At 47.7% G+C, this 21,383-nt stretch overlaps 1 protein-coding gene across 2 annotated transcripts in view; it reads left to right on the top strand.

Annotated features, from left to right (window-relative positions):
* Positions 1–5,788: 5,788 nt before the first annotated feature.
* Positions 5,789–21,383, top strand: part of NCKAP5L (NCK associated protein 5 like) — a 32,199-nt gene continuing 16,604 nt past the window's right edge. For both annotated transcript variants that reach the window (XM_030322553.1, XM_030322552.1), the window contains exon 1: positions 5,789–5,875. The gene's annotated coding sequence lies outside the window, so the exon portion shown is untranslated. The remainder of the gene's footprint in view (positions 5,876–21,383) is intronic.

Here is a 21,383-nt window from a genome sequence, read left to right as displayed (position 1 = left end):
TATAATGTCCCAAAACTGCTCTTCCTCCAGTGTTTTCTATTTCAGTGAGTGGTCCTGCCATCTGCAAGTTACTCAGTCCGGTCTGCAAGTTACTCAGTCCGGAAGTCTTGGCTTAGTTCTCTGCTTTCCTCCCCTTCCAATCTCAAGACCTGCTGACTCTGCTACACTTTATTTCTTGAAGTGATCTCCTCTCCATCACCCCTATCACTTTCCTAGTCCAGAGCACATCTTTTCTCACCTTTCCCCTCAATTACAACAAATACTTTCTCTCTGTTCTCCTTGACTTCACTCTTGCTCTCTCTAATCTGTTCCCCACATTGCAACCACAGAATTCTTTCTAAAATGCAATTCTGATTATGCCAATCCCCTGCTTAAAACCATTCACAGTACTGATGTGAGCAGTGATCTACTGGTCAGTCATTAGTGCTATATGCACAGTTAGACCATGCCACCATACTGGTTTATTACTAGCAGCTTGTAGCAAAAAGAGGCCAAGAGACTAGCTTGTTTTATGACACAGACAATTCAAAGAACAGTGTGATGAGTGGTATATAACAAGGGTGGGAAAACAAACCATGGGACTTCTGTATATTTTGTAATAATTTAATTGAATAATACCACTGAGAAATCAAAGTGTCTTAAGCACTATCAAAGACAGAAAGCGATCATGGGGTAATAATAATTATACTTATTTAACCTCCTGTCAGTGAAGATGAAGGTTTATGAAGCATAGAGAATATGCCAAAATCTGAATGCCTAAACTTTCAAGTGTGCAAGAGCTTTTAAGTAAGGAGAGAAGATACATGCTGTGACAAGTGTAGATGTTCATTTTTTTTTTTTGAGGGTGAGCATCTGAATGAAAAGGAAAAAATTCAGATGGTTTGTTTATTTTCAAAAATTTAGTTATTTGGGGGGCGCCTGGGTGGCGCAGTTGGTTAAGCGTCCGACTTCAGCCAGGTCACGATCTCGCGGTCCGTGAGTTCGAGCCCCGCGTCGGGCTCTGGGCTGATGGCTCAGAGCCTGGAGCCTGTTTCCGATTCTGTGTCTCCCTCTCCCTCTGCCCCTCCCCCGTTCATGCTCTGTCTCTCTCTGTCGCAAAAATAAATAAACGTTGAAAAAAAAAATTAAAAAAAAATTTAGTTATTTGGAAACATCCCCAAATGGTTAGAAATGCTTGGCATACTATTAAGGTTTTTCCACCCTGTGGTTGTGGAATGTAATAGATACGTGGAGTTTTCCTGGATTTTTAAGCCCTGTGAGGAAAGGATCATGTCTAATTTTTATTGTAAGCCCAGGACTAGCCCACTGATTCCTTTTCAAGAAATATTGGATGATTGAATGAATAAGAATCAATGCCAAAAGATTCCAAAAATATCAACAAGATGAGCTTCCTAAAGACTCCACTAAAAAAGCTATTAGAATAAATGAGTAATAAATGAATTCAGTGAAGTTGCAGGATGCACAATTAATATACAGAAATCTGTTGTGTTTCTATAACCCTAATAACAAACTATGAGAAAGAGAAATTGAGAAAACAATCCCATTCATATTACATCAAAAAGAATAAAATACCTAGAAATAAATTTGAGGAAGTAAAAGACCTGTACTCTGAAAACTATAAGAGACTGATGAAAGAAATTGAAGAAGACACAAATAAAAGGAAAGATACACCACACTCATGGATTGGAAGAATTAATATTGTTAAAATGTCCAGACTACCCAAAGCAATCTACAGATTCAATGCAATAACTATAAAAATACCAATGACATTTTTCACAGAAATAGAATAATGCTAAAATTTGTATGGAACTACAAAAGACCCCAAATAGCCAAAGCAGCCTTGAAAAAGAACAAAGGTGGACCCTGTTCCCAGACTTCAAACTATACTACAAAGCTATAGTAATCAAAACCGAATGGTACTAGCACAAAACAGACACAAAGATCAATGGAACAGAATTGAGAACTGAGAAATAAATCCACACATATATGATCAATTAGTCTACGACAAAGGAGGCAAGAATATATAACAGGGAAAAGGCCATCTCTTCAAAGAATGGTGTTGGGAAAATTGTGCAATACATGCAAAAGATTAAAACTGAACCACTATCTTAACACTATACACAAAAATCAACTCAAAATGGATTAAAGACTTAAATGTAAGACCTGAAACCATAAAAATCCTCAAAGAAAGCATAGTAAGTCCCTTGACATTAGTCTTAGCAATATTTCTTTGCACCTGACTCCACAGGCAAGGGCAACAAAAGCAAAAATAAACAAACGGGACTACATCAAACTAAAAACCTTTTGCACAGTGAAGCAAACTATGAAGAAAATGAAAAGGCAACTTAATGGAAGAAAATGTTTGCAAATCCTATGTGTGATAAGGGGCTAGTGTCTAAAATATATAAAGAATTCATACAGTTCAACAGCAAACAAAAACAAAAAAAAATCTGATTTAAAATAGGCAGAAGAGGGGGAACAGGGCAAAAAAAATTAAGATAAAGTGGGCAGACAGTCTGAGTGGACATTTTTCCAAAGACCTACAGATGACCAACAAGCACATGAAAAGATGCTCCACATCACTCATCATCAGGGAAATGCACATGGAAACCACAATGAGATATTACCCCACACCTGTCAGAATGGTTATTATCAAAAAACCAAGAAATAACAAGTGTTGATGAGGATGTGGAAAAAAGCAAACACCTGTACACCGTTGGTGAGAATGTAAATTGGTGCAGCTACTGTGGAAAACAGTATGAAGGTTTACGCAAAGAAATTAAAAATAGAACTAACATGATCCAGCAATTCCACTCTGGAGTTTTTATCCAAGAAAACAAAAACACTAACTTGAAGAGATCTATGCACCACTGTGTCCACTGCAGCACTATTTACAATAGCCAAGATATGGAGCGACCTAAGTGTCCACCGATAAATGAGTGGATAAACAAGATGTGGGGTGTGTGTGTGTGTGTGTGTACGTACATATATATACAATACATATACCCATATACATACAATGGAATATTAGCCATAAAATGAATGAAATCTTGCCACGTGGGACAATATACATGGACCTTGAGGGTATTATGCTAAGGGAAATAAGTCAGAAAAAGACAAATACCCCCATGATTTCACATACATGTAGAATCTGAAAAACAAAACAAACAAAACCAGACATAGATGCAGACAACAGACTGATAGTTGCCAGAAAAAAAAGAGGGTAGGGGTGGTGGGCAATATGAGTGAAGGGGATCAAGAGGCTTAAGTTGCCAGTTATAGAGCAAATAAGTCATGAGAATGTATTGTATGACATGGGAAATACAGTCAAAAATATTGTATGAACTGGGACGCCTGGGTGGCTCAGTCGATCAAGCATCCAACTCTTGATTTCGGCTCGGGTCGTGATTTCACCTGGTTTGTGAGTTCGAGTCCCACAAGGGTCTCCACGCTGACAGCTCGGGGCCTGCTTTGGATTCTCTTTCTCTCCCTCTCTCTTTGTTCCTTCTCTGCTGTGCTCTCTCTCTTTCCCTCTCAAAATAAATAAACTCAATAAAATTGTATGAACTTTAGGGACAGATGGTAACTAGACTTATGGTGATCATTTTGCAATGTATATAAATGTTGAATCACTATGTTGTACACCTGAAATTAATATGATTGTATTTTAATAATACTTCAAAAAAATAAAGTGAGCTTTCTTAGAAATGAAAACATATTCATAAAAAGATTTGCACAAGTTTATAGTAGCCTTACTCATAATAGCCCCCAAACTGGAAACACCCAAATATACATCAACTGGAGAATGGATAAACAAATTGTGATATATTTGTACAATGGAATATTGCTCTCCAATAAAAAGAACAGACTCACTTTAGTCAAAAACATTACTAAGCTAAAGAATATAGACACAGGGGCGCCTGGGTGGCTCAGTCGGTTGAGCGTCCAACTTTGGCTCAGATCATGATCTCGCAATCGGTGAGTTTGAGCCCCGGATTGGGCTCTGTGCTGACAGCTCAGAGTCTGGAGCCTGCTTCAGATTCTGTGTCTCCCTCTCTCTGCCCCTTCCCCACTCATGCTCTTTCTCTCTGTCAAAAATAAATAAACGTAAAAAAAAAAAAAAAGAATATAGACACAAGAAAGTGCATACTATTTGCACTTATGTGAAATCCAAGAACAGACAAAACTATGGTGATAGAATTCAGGAGGTTGCAGGGGGTGGGTGGTGGTAGGTGCAGGGTAGTTCACTGTAAATATAAAGGGGCATGAGGGAATTTTCTGGGGTGATGGTTCAGTTTCTTGTTCGGGGTGTTCCATCGGTGTATGTTATTGTTGAAATTCACCAAACAAAACACCTAAGATCTGTGCATTTTATTGTATGTTAAGGATAAATCAATCAATAAAGTTTGTTTTAAACCAAAGGTGAGAGTTGGTGGGAAGAACCATTATGACATCTTTTAGGCTCCAATAATTGACCTCAGGCACTCATTTCTATGCTCAAGAACCCAAAATGACTTCTTTATCACTTGTCCTGTCAAATCCATATCCTCATTCTGATCTCAGTACAAAAACCTCCTCCGCTAACTTCTACTTCCCACCCTACCAAGTGATCTCACTGTCCCATGCAACTAATCTGCTCTTTCCTACCTAGGTCGCTTTGTGTCCTTACCCTGTCTGAATTTGCTCAAGTTCTCTCTGCCCTTCAAATCCCATTCCCAAGTCCTCTCTCCTTCAGAGAGGAACTCTTAATTAATCCTAGACAATGTGAGCACCCCAAGATCCCTCAGCTTTTATGTCCCTTTATTGGGCTAATATAATGCATTACTACTTTACGTGTATACCCACAACAGAAGCAATTTTAATAAAATGGGCTAGGGAGCCCTTTGTATTTCTCTGCAGAACCCCATTCAGAACTTGCATTAACAGGCCAGTCACTATGATGCAGTTTGTGAAGATTATACGGTATCCAGACAAGGGCAAATAGATGTTTAATCCAGCACCAATGAGAATGATACTGAAGGGAGCTCTGAGGCCCTGCAGGGGCCTAGGTGGGTGTCTGCTTTCTTCTTTTAAGCCTGAGGGTAGTTCTACTTGTCTCCACCGAGATAGCAAGTGGCTGAGAACAAGGTTATATCCTTTTTCTGCTCAGCCTTAACCTCTTCCAGTGAGGAAATCAGCGCTACTCTAAAGAGTGGAGCCCGTTCCCAACGCCCAGTTTTCCATGTTACTGGGAGGACCCGATACCGATCCGGAGGAGGAAAAGTGAAAAGTAAAGAGGGAGCATTTAAGGCCAAGGAGGCACTCGAGCGTCTTCCCATAGATTTACACCCCACACGTAAGCAGGAAGGCAAATTACAAACACCAAGGCTCACAACCACACATACACGTGCACGCCCAGCCCCACAGAAGCGGATGCGCATGCCCGTGGCCCCGCGCGTACCTACTTAGTTTTCTGTGCTATAGATGCCCCCCATTCCACCCCCGCCCAGCCCAGCGCGGCTTCTTCTACCCCCTGCACCGGGAAGGTTTACCAAACTGGACCCCACCGCGCCAGAAGAGAGTGTTTCTCTATAGGGGGAGGGGAGGTCCTTCCCACCGGGGCGGAAGCGGCGCTCTCCGGACGGGCGGACTTAGCTCTCGTCCTGGGAACATCTGGAGGGGGCTGGGAGGGGCGCGCATCCAGGGCGAACGTGGATTGGCTGTGCGGAAGGAGGGAGGCGGGGTCTCGGCGAGGGGCGGGGCTCACTGGCCCCTTTAAAGCCTTGACATCAAGAGGCGGCCCCAGCACCCCCCTTCTTCTGCCCCCCGCCCCCGAGCCGCGGCCATGGACCCGGCGGATCCGGCCTGCCCTGGCCCAGTTCAGCACCTCATTTCGGTGAGTTCCAGGCCTACTTGGGATTTAAAAGGCGGCGAGTGGAGGGTCTGTAAGCTCTGGGCTGGGGGTGGGCGGTTTGAAGGGTAAGGCTCTCGTGGCAGCCTTGGGTCGGAGGGGGCGGCGCGCCTTCCTGCCCGGACCTAGCTGCCTGCCCCTCCCTCCCGCCGCACTGTCCCGGGGTGGGGGTGGGGGGTCCGGCTGCGACTCTGTCCACCCCTACCCCACCCCCTACCGCCCCCCGCGCCATCCTCGCGCACACTCCATGGCCCCGGAAGGGAAACTTTCGGGACAGGGGGATGTTCCGGGGGCCGGTCTCCCTCCCTCTTTGAAAGCACTGACCTTGCCCCAGCTGCGCACCCCACCCCACCCGCATCCCACTGTCCGGGTGCCGCTTAGCGGTGCGGGGTTGTTGCGCAGGGGGGAGGGAGGCTCTCCCCAAAGCGCAGGCGCGGAGACGAGCCCCGGGCTCCTCTTCGCCCTCCTTGCAGTCCCCGTGGCCTGGGGCGGTAGGGCGTGGGGAAGATGGGGAGAGGCGGAGAGATCAGGGTCTCTAGGAACAATCCTTCCGTGGCTTTGAGGGGCTGCGGGAAGGAAGGAGGCGGGGGCCGGGAGGCTGAACACTAAAGAGAGACTGAGGGAGGGAGAAGGGCTGGGCAGGGTGTGGGGCCAGGGCAGCGCCTGCAGAAAAGGCTCTCTGGGTCCTGGCTGCGGTGCCAGAAGAATGCAGAGAATTTATCTGTGCCCGACACTCCCCTGGCCTAGGCCGACTAGAAAAGCGGCTCACCGAACCCCAGCCCCCTTCTCCTTATTCTGGGCCCAAGGCCCCATGTCTCCAGTCCTGGCACTGCCCCAAGGGCACGAAGGTCCCTCACCTCCCGCAGGCCTGGTTTTCCAGGTTCTCAGCTCTATCCATCCAGCCTGCCAGCTGCTACTTCGCAAATGCTCGCCTTTCTGAGGAACCAGGGGGGTCTTACACTGGATGGGTTCCTGGCTGTGAAGGCAAACCCTTCTTATTCCCTCCCAACCACCCTCGCCCTCTCCACGGGTCCTCTTGCCTAAGCACAACTGTCTGCCAGAGGTAGTGGCTGGAGGAAGATGCCTGGGACAGGGGTGGTCCTGGGGGACAGGAGAGAGGGAGTCAGTGTCTAACCATTCTATGGACAGTACTGTTGGAAAAAATGAACCCAGCCTAGTTGTCTTGTTGCAGACCCTCTCTTGGAAGACATTATGCCAGCTGACTCCAAGACCCCTGGTCTTTCAAGAAGGGAGACAAAAAATTCACTTCTCGTATTGGTTCCCTAACTTTCTGTGAACAGCCTAGGGTTAGTGGGTTTCCTACTTCAGAGAAACGTGTATTCCTGTCTGGGGAGCTATTCCCACATAATTCAACTTTGTTTTCTAAGTCTGTGGTCTCGGCATGAAGTGGCTCAGGCACTCCAGCATCTTTCTCCAGTTTAGGTCTTTGGAACAGAGTGGGAACCTAGAGAGGCAGATGGCCTGGGCTGCAGAGAAGGCTGTTCCACAGTAGGCAGAAACCAATGTATATGAGGACCAGGCTGCTATCTCTGTGGACTGGGAGTCAGAAGCACTGGTGTCTTCTCTTCCCAGCTTGCTGTGTGACTTTGGCCAAGAGAGCTTGCCTCTCTGGGGCTCTTTTTCTCCTATCTGTAAAATTCAGCAATTGCACTAGAGAGCTCTAACATTCCCTTTCGCTTTTTGACATTGTGTGGTTCCACTGAGAAGTGAATCTGAAAGGTAGAAAGGTCCTCTGGCAGGGTGCCTTTGAAGTTGGAAGGGGTAGATGTTGGGTGATACGGTTCTAAGTCATAGTTGCTTAGGACTGGAACCTTGGGTGGAGAGGAGCAGACTCCCTTATTCTGCCTAAGAAGAATCGCTTCTTCTGCCGTTGTCTTGCTTACTCTTGGTGGATTGGGGTATGAACTCTTGCTGGCTGGGGTTTGGCCCACCCATCAAGGCCTCTGCTGAGACATCCTGGCAGGCCAGTCTTTGAGTTGGGCCTTTGGGGAGGAGTTGCGAGAAGGGGCAGCAGCCAAGGGCCAGTAGGGTAAGCAGATTCCCAGGAGACAGTTTGCATCTCAGCTGTTGGGACTTGTTTTAGGATCTGAGCCAGGGAGCACAGCACATTCATCCACCCTCTTATGGGAAGAGGACGAGAGCCCTGCTGCTGTTGCCCATCTCACTCCCTGGCCCTACTCACCTCACCTGTGCCCTCCCCCACCCCTCTTCCCTACCCAGTCCCCAGGCAGTGGGCTTAAGGAGTCCTCCCTGCTGCCTTTACCCAGTCCAGCCAGCCTCCCAAGCCCTTCCATGGCAGCCAAGCAGCAGGGAGAAACTGCCCCAGCCCCACCTTTCCCAGCCTCCTTCCCTCCTGGGGGTACAGTTTCTCAGGAGTCAGGTTCTCCAGGTTGGGACTTGCTCTCTAGCCCAAGAGCCAAAGCCTTCACGTTTTCCTTGTTTGTTTTCATCCTTGATCTCCCAGGTGCCAAGGGGGATGTTAGAGGAGGTGGTAGTTAGAGAGGCTGTGGGATTGGTTAGACATGGGACGCATTCTCCTGCATTGCTAGCTCTCCTGGGCCTGGGGAGCCCTCTTCCCTGGGCCCTGCTGCCCATGGATTGAAGCTACAACAGGAGGTATTTAGGTTAGACCCCAAGGAAACCTTCCTCACTGCGAGGAGTCCCTGGATTGGAGAATGGAAGCTCCCAGGGAGGTCAGTTTCCCAGAAAGTGGTTAATGGTGGAGTCCCTGTCAGAATGAAGGATGCGGCTGTTGCTAGGCAGAGGCTGCTGTTTCCTCTTGGGGTGTGGCTCCGAGGCTGGCCAGCCAGAGGCCCCGTTAGAAGCAGGAGGAGAAAGGACCCTTGCCTGATAGCTGAAGAGGGGACCCTGGCCCCGTCAGCTCTGGCTCACCAGAACTGCATCCCTTAGAACAAATGCCACTTCTCGCCCTGCTTCCCCCGGCTCCTCCCCCAATTCACCACCACTACCACAGTCTGCTTTGACAATCCTCACCCGAACCTGGCAGGCTCCTCCAGCCCTAGTCTGGCTGCACTAATGGACTGATTGGATTTTCTATACTTGGAGTTTGGGATTTCTGATTGAACATGCAAATTTATGTAAATCAACCTGGGATCTGCCACCACATCAAAACAACATAGTCATAGGCTGGAAGGAATCCTAGAGACATCTAGTCCAACGCCCTCGTGTTAAAAATGGGGAAACTGTGAAGTCCAGAGGGGGAAGTGATTCATGCAATGATGAGTGTCAGAGGCAGGGCTCCTGACTCTGGTCTAGTGTTTTACATGGTTCCAGCCTGCCTTAATTTCTCATGCATGAGGGGCCTGGCCAAACTTAAAGCAGAGAGGGCATTTCTTGAACCTGAGATTGTGGAGAGCTGGACTTTTGGAGGGTCAGAGTGCTATCTCAGGGGCTCTGGTCAGCTCTAACATGCTGAAGAAAAATAACTTCCAATCCCCTAGAGCACCACCCTTAATGTTTTTCCCCAGGCCCTGCCCTGGAAGGTTGGAGGACAAGGTCATTGGTTGCTCCTGGCTTGCCCTTGCGGTTTCCCCAGAGCTGAGATTGTGTCTGTTCCCAGCATCTCTCACAGTACCAGGCACATAGGCTGTGGATGGCTCCGCACAGGCAGTGCCTCTGTGTTGACCCTCCCATCCTCATTTGAGCCTCTGCTGCTTCCCTCCATGGCCATGATGGGAAAAGATCTTTAGTCGTCTGTGACTCTTTGCCTACCTTCCCCTGCCCTTCTGGAGGGCACAGGCCAGCTGGACCTCCTCTGCAGGTTTCTACAACAGTGACAGACCATGCCACCTTGCTATAAGAAGGGTCTCGTTATTTTGAAATCAGTGCCAAAGTTGGAAGGGGGTTGCAGAGATGGGCTTGACTCCCTGAGAAGTAGTCTCCCCACTTCTAGACGTATTTCTGATCTGATCCACCCTCCCAGCTGCAAGATGCCCCTTGTTCCCACTTTGCAGATGGTGCCCGCGGTGGGGGGCTGTTGAGAGGGCTGAGCGCTCACTTACCCTGCAGTGCCTGTGTGCGTTGCGGAGATCCAGAGGTGCTCAAAGCAGCTGTTGATCTGCTTTGCAGTACTTTGGCAGAGTGAGTGTCCACACACATTCAAGATCAGAGGCCCTGGCCCAAAACGTAGCAGGAACGGAACCAGCACCTTCAGTTCCTCACTACCCAGTGGCCCTCAGCTCCTGTATTCTTAGTTCTGTGTGAGGGGAAAGCCTCCCTGGGCCTCAGTTTCCCAGCCTGTGCTGATGGATTAATAACACATCATAGCTGGGGTGTGGCACTTGCTCAATAATTACCATTTTCCCAGCTCTGGGAGTTAACACAGATGAAAGAAGCCTGAGGAGGCCAGGCTGTTATTAAGGTGAATTATCGTTGCTATTATTACTGATTTCTACAAATCCAGCAGCCACTGAGAAGAGCACAGCCAGGCACAATACCTGGGCCTTATAGCTGTCCTTGGGCTCTGGGATTTCTCCAGTATTCACCAAGCTTTTAAAAAATATCTATCTACGGGCGCCTGGGTGGCTCAGTCGGTTAAGCGTCCGACTTCGGCTCAGGTCATGATCTCGTGGTTTGTGAGTTCGAGCCCCACGTCGGGCTCTGTGCTGACAGCTTGGAGCCTGGAGCCTACTTCGGATTCTGTGTCTCTGTCTCTCTCTGCCCCTCCCCCACTTGTGCTCTGTCTCTCTCTATCAAAAATAAATAAAATGTAAAAAAATTTAAAAAATATCTATATGCATATAGGTAGGTATTTTTTATTTATTTATTTTTTTTAAGGTTTATTTATCTTTGAGACAGAGAGAGACAGAGCATGAACAGGGGAGGGGCAGATAGAGAGGGAGACACAGAATCTGAAACAGGCTCCAGGCTCCGAGCAGTCAGCACAGAGCCCGACGCGGGGCTCGAACTCACGGACCGTGAGATCATGACCTGAGCCGAAGTCAGACGCTTAACCGACCAAGCCACCCAGGCGCCCCTATTTTTTCTTTTATTTAAAAAAATTTTTTAAAGTTTATTTATGTTTGAGCAAGAAAGAGCAGCAGAGAGAGCATCTCAAGCAGGCTCCACACTATCAGCATGGAGCCTGATGTGGGGCTTGAACTCCTGAATTGTGAGATCATAACCTGAGCTAAAATCAAGAATCGGATGGATGCTTAACCTCCTGAGCCACCCAGGGGTCCCTATAGATAGATATTTTAAAAAGAGAGAGGACCCCATTCTGCTTCTCATGCTGATGCCTGCAAGGCTTGAGTGGTGTTGGGTGCTGCTTGGGGCACTCGTCTACAGTTCTCACTGTCATGAAGGGCTTGAAATTGTCCCTCCCTGGGTAGAATGATGAGCTTGTTCCTAGATGAGACTGTGAGGGGCCCCAGAACTCCTGGGGTGTGGCCCTAGGATTCTCAGCAGTCACACTTCTGTGGCCTGATTCATTTTACCCCTAGCTGGCTTGATGTGGGGGCTGCAGGTTGTTCTTTTATGGTCCTTTTAGATAGATATTAAGACCTGTTGAGACACCCCCAGAACCTGTCCGCAGCAGCCGTAGGTACTCCCGGGTGTCATTTACCCCAATGTACTCCCATCTGCCCCAAACTCTCCCCTTGCCCAACCTCCCACCTTTGCCTCTGCCCTGTGCGATCTAGAATGAACCCAGGAGGAAGCGGCCCTGACCACCTTCTGAATAGTTTGGTGCTACCATGCTGCACCACAGCCTGGGTGTGAAAGGGCCTGTCTCCTAGCTCAGTGAGAGCATTACGGGAAGAAAGGGAGTGAAGACTGGTGTCCTTTGGCCTCATCTAGCCAGATCTCCTCACCACTCCCTTGTCCCAGGGACCTGGTCCCTACTTCTAATATGGGAATATCCCCATATTCCCCAATCTAATATCCCCAGCTGGGATGAGCTTTAGAAATCACCTGGGAGGGGCACGTAGGTAGCTCAGTTGGTTAAGCATCCAACTTCGGCTCAGATCGTGATCTCATGGTTCATGAGTTCCAGCCCCGTGTCGGGCTCTGTGCTGACAGCTCAGAGCCTGGAGCCTGTTTCCAATTCTGTATCCCCCTCTTTCTCTGCCCCTCCCCTGCTCACACTCTCTCTCTCTCTCAAAAATAAATAAACATTAAAAAAATTAAAAAAAAAAAAAGAAATCACTTGGGAAAGTGGTTATACCTTCTTTTTTTTTTAAGTTTCGTATTGCAGTTTTTCATTAGACATTTTTTTAACATAGTCCAAAAATCAAAATGGTACAAAAAGGTATACGTTGAGAAATTGTGCTCCCACCTCCACCCTCTTTTCCTCTACAGATAATCACTTATTTTTTACATAGCCCTCAAGAATGTCTTTACGCAGGGACACCTGGGTGGCTCATTTGGTTAAGCCACTGACTCTTACTTTCAGCTCAGGTCGTGATCTCATGGTTGTGGGATTGAGCCCCATGTCATGCTCAGCATAGAGTTTTTTGGAATTCTCTCTCTCTCCCTCTCTCTTGTTCTCTCCCTCCCCTGCTCATTCTCTCCCTTGCTCATTCTCTCTCTCTCTCTCTCTCTCTCTCTCAAAATAAGTAAAAATTAAACTTAAAAAAAAAAAGAATACACAAAACGAATGTAATGCGTATTCTTAGGTTTCTTCCCTTACCCAAATGATAGCAGATAGCATATATCGTCTTCATCTGGTACCTGTTGGCAATATCTGGGTGTGCATGGATTTTTTCCTTCCATCTCTGTCAGGTCTCTGGTTTCCAATCTTTACCACCCACCCAGGGCCCCCCAGTTGGCCCCAGGCCATAAGCAGGGTTTGTTCAGCTTCGTATACTAAACTTCATTCAGATGCCAAGGTTTAGGCCAAAACCAGCCTCTGAGGAATTCTCAAGCTCTGTCCAGCAGTTACTATGTGCTAGTGTTGTGCTAAGGAAAGGGCATATATTGGAAGAACCAGTAATCAGAGGACCTGGTCCACCTTGGTGTGTGTGGGAGTGTGCATGTGTTGCCGAGGGGGGCGGGGCACATGGTATGGCACAGTATGAAGCTGGGAGCAAGGGTCTGGGCCCAGGACTGCGATGTGGTGCCACGTGACCTGGAAGGCTGGGTTTTTCAGCTTGACCTCTTTCCCAGTCTGCGGGATGTCCTGGGCCCCTTGACTTTTATTATGTCCAAAACAAGAAACCCCTTTCTCTGTCAGATGGTATGGATAAGGCCTCCTCCCCACCCCCACCCCACCGCCTTCTATCCCCAGCTCTGGGCCTGCAGGCTGCTGAAGCTGGAACCTTCCTTTCCACTGCAGGCTGAGGGGAAGTTGGGGGGTGTTTGCTTCTCACTTCCTCTCTAGACGGCACCTCACTTCCTGTCCCTGGGACTGGAAGAAGGCTAAAGCTCTTGGCTTTGCTGTCCCTTCCTCTCCCCACTCCCCGCCCCCCACCCCCTGCTTTCCTGAGAAGCCTGTGGGCCCTGTGGGAGGAAGGCAGAATCAAAGCCAAGGGCTTCTCCTAAAAGCCCTGCCAAGCTCTTCACCTTCAACCCCCTTACCCCACATGAGGGGACCTGTCTTCTCAGCTGCCATCCCTTTCCAGACATGATCTCATCCTTCTATGTCCTGCAGGAGGAGAGAAGTCAGAGAATTCATCCCATTTTACAGATAGGAAAAACTGAGTCCCAGAAGGGTTCTAGGCTTCACCCAGGGTCATTCGGTGTGGCTGAGCCAGAACCGGAATCCAGGAAGTCTCACTCCCATTTGTGGGCACAAATAAGAGCAGAAAGTGAGGGTTTGTGAGTGTGCCAGAGCTACTTTTGTTCCCAGGGAAGGCTGCTTTCTTCTTGCCAGAGCTGGTAGCTTAGGAGGTCACCTCCGCGCTCTGGCCAAATGGCAACCACGAAGTCAACACTGAAGCCGCCTGGACGTGGAAGGCATTTGGCTGGCCAAAGCCTGTTCCCTTTGAAGAAAGAGGCCAAGAAAGAGGCTCCCTGGGGGCTGGGAGGGTAGGGCCTGCAGGTGCAGCCTGAGAGCCATCAGGCTATGCAGCCTCCCAGGCCCTTTTCCTCTTGGACCTGAGAGCGGATCGCTGATGTACCAGTAGTCAACTCAGCAGTCGCCTCTACTGCTGCCTCCAGGAGCCTCTCTGCCTCAGCTCTTCCTGTGGGACCCAGCACGTGTCTCTGGTTACACCCAGGGTGTTGAAAATATGCTGACTCTGCTGTTGGGTCAGGAGATAGGAGAGGAGTTAGTAACTGGCATGGGCCAGGGGACCAGGAAACACTCACCTTCAAATGCCCTTCAGTCCAGCTGCACTGAGTCATTCTGTTTCCGTACACACCCACAGATTTCTGCCTTCTTCTGTTTATGCCTGCCTTTTGCCTAGAATGACCCCCTTGCCGTTCCCGTGTCCCTAAACCCTACGGGTCTATAAAGTCCCACTTCACTTGATGCCTTGAGTTCTGAAAAAACTGTTTCAACTGCAGCTCAATATTTCTCTCCTGGTTTTTAAAGTTCTCAAAAAAAAAATTCTCTCGTGGGACTTCCTTCACAGTACAGCTATCACCTACATGTCTTATGTCCCCCAACAGACTGCAAGCCCCAAGAGGTGAGAAGAACTGATCCGTCTCTGAGTGGCCCCCCAGTACCCAGTGTTGTGACTCCCACTGAGTGATCTGTTTGGAAATATCCTCAAAATAAATAGATTAGTCCCATTTGCCAGAGGGAACCACTGAGGCCTGGGAGTGGGTTGAGGGCTCGGATAGGGACAAATCTGAAAGAAACCATCCCTTCCTCACCTCTCAGCATGGTTTGTCATATGGGCCCTCAGAGCCATTTGGGGGGGGGTGCAGTTGGGGGTCTTGAAGAGACCCTGATGAGCCCACCATCTCTTCTTTCTGGTCTTATTCTGTCTGGAATGAAAGGAGATCACCAGGTTCAGGGCCTCGTGGATAGAAGCAGTGCACTGGCAGCAAGTGGGGGTACAATTATGCAGGCAGGGCTCCCCCTCGGGGAGCTCCCCTTCTGATAGCCCGGGAAGTCCCGTCTTCCTCATAGGGGAGGACTAGAGAACAGGACACAGTACAGTTGGTCCTGCAGGAGGCACGTCAAGAAGACAGATCAATGTGGGCAGCATCAGTTCAGGACAGCTTTTCAGGAGAATTGCTCTGGGGCCAGGGCAGGGCTTCCAGGACTGTGCTGAGGGCTTTGGTCTGTCCCCGAGGCACTCAGAGGTCATGGGAAGATTTGAGGCAGGAGGGACACAATTAGACTTACAGTTTTAGAAAGATGATTGCTCTGGTGGAGCTTCTTGGAAAAGTGATTGTGGCAGGGAAAATATAAGATAAGTCTGGAACATTTTATGGTGCCAGAAAGTAAGCAGATGTTAAAAAGTAAATACATTTTCGGGGCGCCTGGATGGCTCAGTCAGTTGAGTGTCCGACTTCAGCTCAGGCCATGATCCCACGGTTCATGTGTTTGAGCTCCACATCGGGCTCTATGCTGACAGCTCAGAGCCTGGAGCCTGCTTCGGATTCTGTCTGTCTCCCTCTCTTTCTGCCCTTCCCTCACTCACGCTCTCTCTTTCTTTCTCTCAAAAATGAATAAATGTTAAAAAAAAATTTTTTTTTTAAGTAAATACATTTTCTTTATATGGGGACATGTTGAAAGGATACAGGAGCCAGCCTGAAAGAGTTCTCCATGATCAAGGCTGGAATTTAAGCAATGAAGTCAATGATGATACTATTGGATTATAATCCAAAGAATAAAATATCCATGAGTTTGTGCTAATATAAATATGTAATTAGGTAAATCAGTGGCAGTGAAGGGACGGCTTTTCCTTATAGAAAACTTCTCATTAATAAATGTGTAAGGAATGAAGGCAATCAAAAATTATTATTAGAATGCTACAGTAATTGCTGTGAGCAAGATCCACTGATGAATCCTAAAATTAGTGGGTGAGAATTTAAGAAGAAACAGGGTGTTTGCATGGTCAATAAGTATTGCCCCCCAAACTGGTTACTAATTACAAAAGGAAAAATAGTAACTTTACAGTGGATAAACCCACTAGCAGATACCATCTAACCAGGTGGTCAAGGTTAACCTCACCAGTCATAAGGCGTCGCAACATTATACCCCTGATATAATGCACTGAGAAGGGCACCCTCTATGGTATTCCTTCTAAAAATTCAGAACCTCAGTCTAACTGGAGAAAACATCAAACAAACCCCAGTAAGGGAACGTTCTCTAAAATACTGACCTGATCCATTCCCTTCCCTTCCAAAATGCCAAGGTCATGAAAGACAAAGACTGAGGAACTATCATGAATCATAGGAGAATAAGGAGATTTGGTGATTAAATACAGTGTGGGATCCTAGATTAGATGTTGGATTAGAAAACATCAGTGGAAAAACTGGTAAAAGCCAAATAAAGTCTGTGGTTTGGGTGTTTGTTTTTTTAATTGTTTTTCTAAAGAAAGTTATAGAACAGTGAAAAGAACATGGTGCTATGTCTATTTTTTTTTTAAGTGTGTGTGTGTGTGTACACAACCCTACAAAACCATGCTAAGTTTTAAAATACACACAGAAGTAGAAGTGCAAGATGGCTGGGGCAAGGGCAGGGAGGAGCATCGTAAAAAAGGGAAAAGTCATCCAGGAGAAAGTGGTCACCATCAAAGACAAACTATAGAATGGGAGAAAATACTTGCAAATAATATATAAGAGACTTGTGAAGATTTTTTATATATATTTTGAATACAACTCAATTAAAAAAAAAACATAATTGGGGCACCTGGGTGGCTCAGTCGGTTAAGTGTCCAACTCTTGATTTTGGCTCAGGTCACCATCTCACGGGTACATAAATTCGAGCCCTGCATCAGGCTCTGCACTGACAGTGCAGAGCCTGCTTGGGGTTCTCTCTCTCTCTGCCCCTCCCCAGCTCTCTTTCTGTCTCTCAAAATAAATAAACATTTAAAATGATAATAATAATAATAAATTTAAAAACCCCATATAATCTAATTAAGAACGAACAAGGATCTGAATGGACATTCTTCCAGGGAAGATACACAGATGGCCAATAAGCACATGAAAAGATGCTCAACATCACTAACTGGGGAACTAAAAATCAAAACCAGAATGAGATATCGTATCACATTTGCTAGGGTGACTAAAACCAGGAAATCAGACAATAACAAGCGGTGAGGACATGGAGCAACGGAGAAACGCTTGTACACTGTTGGCCGGACTGTAAAATGGTGCATTCAGTTTGGAAAACAGCTTGGTAGTTCCTCCAAAAGGTAAACCTAAAGTTACCATAAGATCCAGCAGGTCCACTCCTAGGTATATACCCAAGGGAAATGAAAACATAAATCCACATGAAAACTTGCACATAGATGCTCATAGCAGCATTATTCGGGACAGCCAAAAAGTGGAAACAGCCCAAACGTCCATCAACAGATGAATGGATGAACAACTGATAGCGTAGCCATACAATGGAATATTATTTGGCCATGAAAAAGGAGTGTAGTACCAATATGTGCTTCGACATGGATGAACCTTGAAAACGTGCTAAGTGAAAGAAGCCGTTCACAAAGACGACCCCTACTACGATTCCATTCATATGAAATGTCCAGAATAGGGTGATCTATAGAGACAGAAAATAGATTACTGGTTGCCTAGGGTTGAGGGTGAGGGGATGCTAATTAAAGGGTAATGAAAACATTCTGAAGTTGTCACAGTTGCATATATCTGTGATTACACTATGACCCATTAATTGCACACTTTAAATAGGTGAGTCATAGGGGATGTGAACTATGTCTCACAACTTAAAAAGGGGCACCTGGTGGGGCGCCTGGGTGGCTCAGTCGGTTGAGCTTCTGACTTCGGCTCAGGTCACCATCTCGCGGTCTGTGAGTTCGAGCCCTGCGTCGGGCTCTGTGCTGACAGCTCGGAGCCTGGAGCCTGCTTCGGATTCTGTGTCTCCCTTGCTCTCTGCCCCTCCCCCACTCGTGCTCTGTCTCAGAAATAAACATTAAAAAAAAATTTGTTTGAAAAAAGGGCGCCTGGGTGGCTTGGTCAGTTAAGCATCCAACTCCTGATATCGGCTCAGGTCATGATCTCCCAGTTCATGAGATCAAGCCCTGGGTTAGTCTCTGTGCTGACAGCATGGAGCCTGCTTGGGATTCTCTCTCTCCCTCTGCCCCTCCCCCACTTGCACATACTCTCTCTCTCTGTCTCTCTCTCAAAATAAACATTTTTTTTAACCTTAAAAAAAAAAAGTCTATGAGGAAGTGGCCACTAGAGGCACTTGTGCCTGAGAAGGCAACGGGGATGGGAAAATATTGTATGGATTTAGCAGTGTGGCAGTTACTGCTGACATTGGACCAGGCTGAGGAAGGAGTAAGACGTGAGGAGAGTTTTGTTTTTGTTTTTATTTTTGTTTTGAGAAGTTTGGTTGTGGAAGGCAGAAGAGGGCAGCGTCTGTAGAAATGTCAGGGGAAAGATTGTTTTTCAAATGAAAGACAGCCTGAGAAGTTTTAAAGGCGGGCGGGAAAGGTCTCTTCAGGAGGTAAATACTCAAGACCTAAATGGGGATGGGCCCGGGGCAGGAAGGCCTGACCTTCCCTGGGAAGATGACATCCCCTCTGCTGTCAACAGGAGGAGATGAGGAGGTGGGAAGAGATCTGAGGGGTTTTCCCTCTGCTGATTTTGACTCTCTGGGGAAACCAGGGCAGGTGATAGGGCAGGCGACTGAGGGAGTGGAGTAGGCGTGAAGCCCTATATACTGCAGATCTAACAGGGAACTGGGGTAGGAGTGCCAGGCAGGACTGGCGGTGATCTGGCTGGGACGGGTTTCCTTTGGTGAGGAGAGAATGAGAAATAACGTAAGCAAAAGCCTGGGGACAGGAGTGAGGGTCAAGTCCTGTCCTACCCCATCCTCTAGACTCTGTGTGGAAAGAAAGCATTGGCCCAGAAGGCTCAAGTCAGGGAATCCTGGCGATCTTCTAGAACTCGACCATCCCGTAAAGTAGCTGCATGTGGTAATTCAAATGTAAAATGCAGTTACTCAATTGAACTAGCTACATGTCGGGTGCCCAATAGCTACATACAGCCAGTGGCTACCATATTGGACAGTACAGAGTAAACATTTCATCATCACAGAAAGTTCTATCGGAAAACACTTCCAGAAAAGTGATTCTTGGGGCACCTGGGTGGCTCAGTCGGTTAAGCATCCGTCTTCGGCTCAGGTCATGATCTCACGGTTCGTGAGTTTGAGCCCCGCGTCGGGCTCTGTGCTGACAGCTCAGAGCCTGAAACTTGCTTCGGATTCTGTGTCTCCCTCCCTCTCTCCCCCTCCCCTGCTCGTGCTCTGTCTCTCTCAAAAATAAACATTAAAAAAAAAATTAAAAACAAAAAAGAAAAGTGACTCTCAGGCTGTTTTGACCTGAGGACCCCTCCAACCTCTAAAAATGTGAGGACCCCCAAAGAGCTTTGGTTTATATAGGTTATACCTATTGATATTTACTGTCATGTAAATTAGAACTGAGAGTTTTCAACATCTAATTAAGTTAAAATAATAATAATAAACCCATTACATGTTGACATATTTTAAGTAACTGTATATTTTCCAAAGCAAAAAAATAGTGAAAAGAATGGCATTGTTCTTCATTCTGGCATATCTGTCACGTCTGACAATAAAAGGCAGCTGGATTCTCATATCTGCTTCCGTATTCAGTCTGTTGTGATATCACATAACACATAGTCTCTGGAAAATGCCACTGTATACTCAGAGAATGAGAGTTAGTGTAGTATCTACATTAATGTACATTAGTATAATATCTACATGAGAGTGATGTAGAATAGTGTCTTAGTAGTATTATGAAAATAGTTTTGATTCCGTGGATTCCTTGGAAGAACGTCAGGGCCCCTGGACCGCATTTTGAGAACATGGTTCTAGAACAGCTTCCACTTGGCGTAAAGGAACTTGTGAGAGGCTAAAGTGATTTGCCTAAAGTCACACAGCAAGTAAATTGCAGTGCTGGGACTAGACTCTAAATCTTCTGCCTTTTGGCTAAGATGGGTCCAGCTGGGCTTTCGGGAGTGGGGACTAGGCTTCTGGGCCACAGAGCCCCTGGCCATGTGGCCCTATAAATAAACACTTTGTGTCTGTGTCTGAGCCCCTTTCCTCTGCCTACCCCCAGCAGCTGCTTTTTGTTGTTGTTGGGTTATGCTGTGGGCAGGGAGCATGAAGGAACTAGGAGAAGAGAGGTAAGGGGTGTTGAAGTCTAAGACTTTGGGGCTCAACTGCCCTTCCTCCGGCCTGCCTGGAGGGCAGAGGACTGAGGTTAGAAAGAACCCACGGGCGCCTGGGTGGCTCGGTTGGTTAAGCGTCTGACTTCAGCTCAGGTCATGATCTTTAGGGTCATGAGTTCGAGCCCTGTGTCAGAATCTGCGCTGGCAGTGCGGAGCCTGCTTGGGATTCTTGCTGTCTCCTCTCTCTGCCCCTCCTCTGCTCGTGCTTTCTCTCTCTCTCAAAATAAATAAATGAACTTAAGAAAGAAAGGAAGGAAGAAAGAACCCACACCATGGGATGGAAGCTCTTGCATCCAAAGTCCTCTTGTGAAGAGGAAGTTGGAAGGAGATGCTGGGGGCCCCTTCCCCATGGACACAAGCCTCTCAGTAGGACTATTGTGTCTTGGGGCCAGTTGTCGGGAGGAGGGAAGGAAATTCTTGTCTGTCCTCTTTCCATGAGGGGGGAGGAGACCAGTTGGAATTCTTAGGGCTGAAAGATGCTTTAGGCAGGGATTAAGGTGGCTGCTTTCAGGCCAGGAATGCCCTGGGGCCTCAGTCCCTCTATCCCTCCCGGACCCAGGGCTGATACTGTCTGGAAAGGAGTGTTTGCTGTGGGTGCAGAAGTTGCTGTTTACAAGTGGACTCTTGGGTGTGACGGGGATTCCAGAAAGCAGCTGGGGGATGGGGGGGAGCAGGGGGGAAACGGTTGTTGTTACGGATGATTCTGTTATTAAAGTGAGCTTCTCCATCTCTGCCTTCCCACAGCTGCCCCCTCTCCCCCACCCCCTGGTCCCTGGCTTCTCTCCCTAAAGGACTCTGGGGGGAACAGCTGGTGAGTGAGGGGCTCACTGGGGCCCAAAGCCCTTGGCTAAGGGCCAGGGTGAGGGAGCATGGAAGTCAGGCTTGCTGCCACCTCTCTAGTCTCTTCCTCCCAGGCCTGGCCTTGGAGGGCAGGGAGGGGTGGGCCTTGGAGGCTGGGGAGAGGGTGGGCACTGCAATCCTTACTCCTTTGATCTGTCTGATTGAAAGGCCGGGACAGTCAGCTCTCTTCTGGGCTCTGTGACTAGGCCAAAGAGATCGTGTCACCCAGATTTGATCAGTGATTGGGCTGAACCAGCTGTGTCCCCAGGTTACCCAGACCCCCTTGAGCAGCTGCTCCCCCTCCCTGTCCCTGGCTGCTGCTTACTGCCCCAGCTCTGGTCTT

This window comes from Lynx canadensis, chromosome B4, assembly GCF_007474595.2.
Source record: "Lynx canadensis isolate LIC74 chromosome B4, mLynCan4.pri.v2, whole genome shotgun sequence".
Taxonomy (NCBI): Eukaryota; Metazoa; Chordata; class Mammalia; order Carnivora; family Felidae; genus Lynx; species Lynx canadensis.
The sequence above is the reverse complement of the archived record's forward strand: the minus strand, read 5'-3'. Positions and strand labels throughout refer to the sequence as shown.